General features: G+C 37.8%; 1 non-coding gene across 1 annotated transcript; it reads right to left on the reverse strand.

The window, feature by feature from the left end:
- Positions 1-6,107: 6,107 nt before the first annotated feature.
- Positions 6,108-6,214, reverse strand: LOC133307733 (small nucleolar RNA R71). The gene has a single exon (XR_009751081.1). It is a non-coding gene; the product is annotated as a small nucleolar RNA R71 (small nucleolar RNA).
- Positions 6,215-7,398: the final 1,184 nt, after the last annotated feature.

Genomic DNA, 7,398 nt, shown 5'->3' on the forward strand with positions numbered 1-7,398 from the left:
TGCAGTACAACAAAATTTTGTGCCTCGTGGTGGGTTCAACAACTCATTTCGTGGCCGTGGACGTGGATCTAATAATGGTAGAGGCCGTGGAAATAGGTTATGCACATACTGTGGGAGAACCAACCATACAGTGGAAACCTGTTTTGAAAAACATGGTTATCCACCAGGTTTTGAAAGGAATAATTACTCATCAGGTTTCAAGCAGCGAAATCAAGTGAAGGCTGCTAATCTGATAATGCAAGAGGCAATGAGTGATGGAGCTGACAAAGAAAGCAGTAAAGAAGCTGATGTATTCTCTCAAATGCAGTATGAAAGGATCTTGAATATGATCCAATCCTCAATGAATGTTCCAACTGATACACATGTATCCAATCTTGTTCATGTGAACTCCTCACATACAGCCTCAAGCAACCACACTGCCAATCCTCCCTCTGCCAATCCTAATATGACTTTATCAGGTAATCTCAGTACCAGATGGGTTATAGATACCGGAGCAACGGATCATATAACTCATCTTTCCTCGTTTTTCAGTACCTTGACTCCAATTAAGCCAATTCCCATAACACTGCCTAATGGTTCGAAGGTCTTTGCTAAATCAACTGGCACGATTCACCTAACAGACAACCTTACCCTTTATAATGCACTATTTGTCCCTGAATTCCATGTAAACTTGATATCTGCTAGCAAATTATCACACACAGTACCTTGCTCTTTAACTTTTACTAACTCAAAATGTTTCATTGTTCAGATGAATACCAGGAAGATGATTGGTATAGCTAAAGAAGAAGATGGCTTGTTCATCATTGAGACTCCCAATCATACTAATAAAGCTGTTTTCAATTCCATTTCTCAAAATAAAGATTCTGTTTTATGGCATTTTCGCCTAGGACACATATCTGAATCTACTTTGAAGTCCATGTCATGTAAATTTCCCTTTATTCCAAATAAATCTGTAACTCCTTGTGAAATTTGCCATTATGCTAAACAAAAGAAATTACCATATGTTTCCAGTGTTACAAAATGTGTCCATTCTTTTGAAATGATTCATGTAGATATATGGGGACCTTATAAACCCCCCAGCATCCAAGGCTTTCGTTATTTTTTAACTATAGTCGATGACTATTCTAGATTTACTTGGATCATCTTCATGAGAAATAAAAGTGAAACTCGTGGTCACTTACAAAGCTTTATTACCTTAATTCAAAATCAGTTTAATACCACTGTTAAAATAATAAGAAGTGACAATGGTATTGAATTTGATATGCCTACATACTATCAACATAATGGCATCATACATCAAACCTCATGTGTTGAAACTCCAGAACAGAATGGAGTTGTTGAACGAAAGCATCAACACATCCTTAATGTTGCAAGAGCTCTTCTCTTTCAAGCAAATTTGCCTCTTCAACTATGGTCATACTGCATTTCACATGCAGTACACATAATCAACCGAACTACTACCTCTCTTTTAAATCATAAAACACCTTATGAAGTGTTGTATCATTCCCCTCCTATCTTAACTCATCTTAAGGTTCTTGGCTGCTTATGTTTTGCTAGCTCTTTATCAAGTCATAGAACAAAATTCTCAGCTCGTGCTCATAAGTGTATCTTTCTTGGATTCAAGGATGGAACAAAGGGGTATGTAGTTTTGGACCTTTCATCTCACAAGATATTTGTGTCTCGAAATGTTGTATTTCATGAAATGAATTTTCCTTTTCTATCTTCTAAAGATAATTCAAATCATGATTCTGTTTTCCCACTTTATTCTGATTTCAATGATCCATTCATTACTTCATTGAATAATTCCAATCCTACTGTCATATCAAACCATGATTTTGTTCAAATTCAAACTCAAAATGCTATTGACTCTCACAATCCTAATGTTAATGACTCTCATAATGTCATTGAAAAATTTGTAAGACAAAGACGTCCACCTTCATATCTCAATGATTTTTACTGCAATTTATCTTCTTCTATAGCAATGCAATCATCTCCCACAGGTATATCTTCTAACACTAAAACTCCATATCCCATATCCTCTGTTGTCAATTTCAATAAATGTTCACCTGCTTATACCAAATACTACCTTACCATTAGTGTCAATTCTGAACCAAAAACTTACAATGAGGCTGTTAAACATGAATGCTGGCGCCAGGCCATGGATGCTGAGATCTTAGCTCTTGAACAGAATAAAACTTGGAGTCTGATTGATCTTCCTAAAGGGAAGCAACCCATTGGCTGCAAATGAGTATACAAGATTAAATACAAATCAGATGGAAGCATAGAGCGTTATAAAGCCAGACTTGTGGCTAAAGGGTACACTCAACTTGAGGGTGTCGACTTCTTTGATACATATTCACCAGTTGCTAAGCTGTCCACTGTCCACATTTTGCTTGCCATTGCAGCAGCTCGAGGCTGGCACTTGGAGCAATTGGATGTGAATAATGCGTTTTTACATGGCGATTTAAATGAAGAAGTCCTCATGGTATTACCTCTTGGAATTTCTGCCTCCAAACCAAATCAAGTTTGTAAACTTGAAAAATCCCTTTATGGTTTAAAACAGGCCAGTAGGCAATGGTTTTCAAAGCTGTCCACTTCCCTTGCTGATCTTGGCTATATTCCATCGTCTGCTGATCATACACTGTTTGTCCGAAACTCAGATCACTCTTTTACTGCACTTTTAGTTTATGTTGATGACATAATTCTTGCAGGAAATGATATCAGTGAAATTTCTCGAGTTAAAAGACATCTGGACAATCAGTTTCGAATCAAGGATTTAGGTCCCTTACGGTTCTTCCTTGGAATTTAGATCTCTCGTTCCTCTGCTGGAATTATTATGAACCAACGTAAATATACCTTGGAAATAATGATGAATATGATCAAGAACATAGTGATAATTAGTGAATGCAATATATTATAGGGTTTTAATATTTGGACATGATATTGACTTAAAAACATATTGGCTTCAGGTTAAATTGTTAAATCAGAGATTTAGAGCCAAGTGGAAGCTAGAATGAATTAAAGAAATAAATATGGAGCAATGATTTAGTGAAAATATTCTTGAAGCTATCTTTCGCCAATTTTTCACAACAAAGATTATGGATTTTGATCTCGTGTTCTTCATAGAAGTTGTATATCTTTCTCTTATTTTTCCAACGAGACTAAGATCACATCAATTGGACAAATATAGCTCACTTTATGGCCCTCATCTCCAAAATCATATTTTTGCTGCCAAAATAGCGCAATTTAACGCGCTTCAGCCCAATTGCGACCTAGCTAAGGACCATTACGGGATTTTCACCCAAGTAAAGGTTCCTACACATATTTAATCTAATCTTTAGAGGAAACTCATAATTCATCGGTGGCCAGAGACCTTGGAAAAGGCAGAGGAGCATCTCTTTGGAGGGGCGTGTTGAGATATATAGTCCCACATTGGTTGTATGTGCAACTAATGTGGAGTTTATAAGACCTTGGACACTCCCACCCTTTGAGCTAGCTTTTAGGGTGGTGTATCCCAAGGTTCTTTACAAAACTCTTACTCCGATTTCCTCTTTTTCTTTGCATGCTCTCTCCATTCTTTTCTTTTTTAGAACACTAGAACCCCCTCTTATATAAAGAACGATTTTTGTTCTTTTCTGATCGCCTCTTTCTCCTCTTCTTTTTTTGCTAGCAACACTCTTGCTATGTTTATAAAACTTGCATTAAAGCCCTTATCTTCTTTTTTTCTTTCTTGTCATGCCTTATTTAGGCTAAATCCCAAATCAACTCTGATTTTTTTGCTCTCTGCGTACAGACAACTCTGTTCTTTTGTTGTGAATGCAGGTAAGGCGTTTGTCTTCTTCAAAAGAGGCGTCGACCAAGAAGACCTCCTCTTTATTGGACCTGTGTTTTTCACTGAAATTTCCCTTCTTGTGAATATCTCTCTGCTTCCGGTCCTTGCATTTGTTTTCTGCCCTCTGTCTATGATGAACCCTTAGTTCATCATGGTTTTTAGCAGGAATTAGGATCAAATTGTGTGATTAAATGATGAAAAACAAGGTTAATGTCCTAAATTACAAGTTCAAGAGCTTTATTGGAAATTTGTATGATTCTTGTAGGAAAAACAAGCTTGAAAGACAACTGGAGAAGGAAGAAGATTCTGGAGCTCAAGAGGAGAAAAATTGCCTAAGTGTTGAGCGCTAAAACGTCCACACTGAGCGTTTTAGCGCCCTGTTACAGGAAGAGGCCAAAACTTGCTGGTGATGAGCGCTAAAACGTCCACACAGAGCGTTTTAGCGCGCTGCTACACTAAGAAGATGGAAAATTGCTGGTCTTGGACGCTAAAACGGCCTGCAATATGCGTTTTAGCGCCCTAAAGTGGAAAAAGATTCTGGTCTTCACCGCTAAAACGTCCAAATCAAACGTTTTAGCGTTGGAGTCAGTTAAAGTTAGTTGAGCATTCACCAAGTTTGGACGCTAAAACGGTCATTCCTTAACGTTTTAGCGTTGAAATCAGTTAAAAGCAGTTGAGCATACGTAAAGCATGGACGCTAAAACGGCCACTTATGGACGTTTTAGCGCCCACATCAGTTTTCTGTTTTTAATTGTAACACTATATAAGGCAAAGCCTTGACACTTAGAATAAGATCTTGGGGATCTGAACTCTCTCTCTCTCTCTTAAACTTAGTCTGACTTCTCTCTAAATTCTCTTAGTTTTTGTATTAGTATTTCCTTGTAATAGTTTGGAGATTGAAGACTTTCAACATGGAAATGAAGTTTGTTTCTTCTTCTCTTATTTATTCCTTAGTTATGTCTGAGTAGAGTCTTTGTAGTCTGAATGCAATGGAACTCCATGATAATATTATGTTGATTTGATTAATATGATGAAGTATTTTCCATGTGCTGATTTGAGATTTTCTGAGTTAATTATTTCTATCAAAGAAGTAGTATAGAACAGGGATGTTTATATGACTTCTGTATTTGATAATCTCAACATCAGAATTCTAGTACTCAAGGGATTGATGCTAGAGTTCTAATGTAATCTTAAAACCTTAGTATTTCATGCATGTATTAAGAAAGAAATCACCAAGGGATTGGGGTTTCTGATTAATGTTTCTATCAAGGTAGTAAGGGATTACATCTTGATGATAAGTAAAAGGTTGATTAACATCACATGGAAAGGAATTCATCATATGATCAATTTTTATATGAGTTATCATGGAGGAAAGTTGTTTTCTGACTACTTGTTATTTTTATTAATTCCTAATCCATATTTACTTTGTGTCAATTTACTCAAAATCAATTTTCTGGTGACAAATTATTCATGATTTTTACAAACTCTTATTTGATTCAAATTAGTTTTCTATGGTATATTGGTGTTTGAACACAATTCCTTGTGGGAACGATCTTTACTCATCATTTTATTACTTGTACGACTAGTGCACTTGCTAAACGTCCAACAAGTTTTTGGCGCCGTTGCCGGGGAATTTGTTTTTCAACACTAACTGATACTATAGAATTCTGAGATTGAATCCTTTTATTTTCAGTATTCTAGTTTATGTTAAATTTCTGGTCAATTTTGATTCTGGTACATGCGAGGTACACTTGATCCAAATTTGTTGTTGTATGATCCAGAATTAGAAAGGACATTGAGGAAGCACAAAAGGGCAGCCAGGCAAAGGAGACAGTTGCAAGAAATTGGTGAATCAAGTACGGTTAATCAGGAAGATATAATGGCAGAGAATCACAGACCACCACCACCACAGAGGACACTGGGAGAGTACATGACTCCTACAGTGGTTCCTCCAATTGGGAGTGTTGTGCGCCCAACAGTGGAGCCCAACAACTTTGAATTGAAGCCTGCTTTGATACATTTGGTGCAGAAGGATCAGTTTGCTGGAACCAGTGCGGAGGACCCTTACTTGCACATAGAGAACTTCCTATTGTTGAGTGATACTGTGAAGATAAATGGTGTCACAAGAGATGCAATTCTGTTGAGACTATTCACTCATTCACTGACGGATGATGCAAGGAGATGGCTGCAATCATTGCCACAAGGAAGTATAACAACTTGGGATGATTTGCAAACCAAGTTCTTGCAAAGGTTTTTCTCAGCATCCAAGAGGGCCAAGTTGAAGGATGAAATTACAAGCTTTAAGCAGAAAGAGTCAGAATCTATTTATGAGGCTTGGGAGAGATTCAAGACTTTGTTGAGGAAATGTCCACAACATGGAATTGAGGCATGGCAACAAGCAGCAATCTTCCTGCAAGGAATGACCACTAACACTAGAACCTTGGTGCATGCCACTGCTAGTGGATCATTGACTACCAAGACCCCTCAAGAAGCCTTGGATATCTTTGAGTCATTAGCATCTCAAGAATTTGATAATGCTCCAGTGGCTGACAGAAGGACAGGAATTATCAGGTTGGATGGGTATGATGCTTTGTTGGCAAGGAATGATCAACTGATGCAGACACAGAGACAACAGCAGCACCAATTAGATACCCTTATTAAGCAACTCTCTTCACAAAAGGTAGCTTCTGTGGAAACAAAGAGTGTATGTGCTATCTGTGGTAAGGGCCATGTGACAGAGGAGTGTGATTATGGGGGATCATCAGAACAAGCAGAGGTGAATGGAGTGTGGTATGATCAGAATAATCAAAGGAACTACAACAATCAGGGAAAGAATGTTTATATGCCACCATGGAAAAACAAGAATCAACACCCAGGATTCAGCTATAGTTCCAACCATCAATTGAATCCACCATTACATCCTCCACCACCACATATGAAGGAGCAGTCAAGTGATCCTGCTGCATGGGAGAAAGCGTTTGCTCAGTTATCTAAGACAACTCAGGATTATATTCAGGGTTCTACTTCATTCAGGGAAGAGACAACTGCATTCATGCAGGAGACCAGAACTTCTTTCAGAAATCAGGAAGCATCAATCAGAAATTTGGAGACCCAGATTGGTCAACTATCAAGACAGATATCAGAGAGACCACAAGGGAAATTTCCAAGTGATACACTGGTGAATCCTAAGGAGCACTGTAAAGCAATTATGACAAGAAGTGGGTTGGTACTTCAACCAGGGAAAAAGAAGGTGGAAAATAAAAAGAATGAAGAAGAGGTTGTGGTTGAAGATGTAGTCTCTGATGATGAAGGAGAGAAAATGAGAAATGAGAAAAGTGAGAAGGAAGTAGTTGTTAGAGATGTTATAGTTGGAGTTGACAAAGAAGAGGAAGAGAAGGACAATAAGAATGAAGGAGAGGTTGAAGTTGGTAAAAATGCTTCCCCACAAAAGATGATGAAGTGGGAAAAGAAGAAGATGGCTGACAAGAAAGAACAGCCAGTTAGTTTATCTCCCTATGCTAAAGTTCCCTACCCTCAGAGGTTGAAGAAAGAGATTCAGAAGCAGC

The sequence above is a fragment of the Gastrolobium bilobum genome, unplaced genomic scaffold (genome assembly GCF_033153095.1).
Source record: "Gastrolobium bilobum isolate Gb01-03AN ecotype WA unplaced genomic scaffold, APGP_CSIRO_Gbil_v1 utg6672, whole genome shotgun sequence".
Classification (NCBI taxonomy): domain Eukaryota; kingdom Viridiplantae; phylum Streptophyta; class Magnoliopsida; order Fabales; family Fabaceae; genus Gastrolobium; species Gastrolobium bilobum.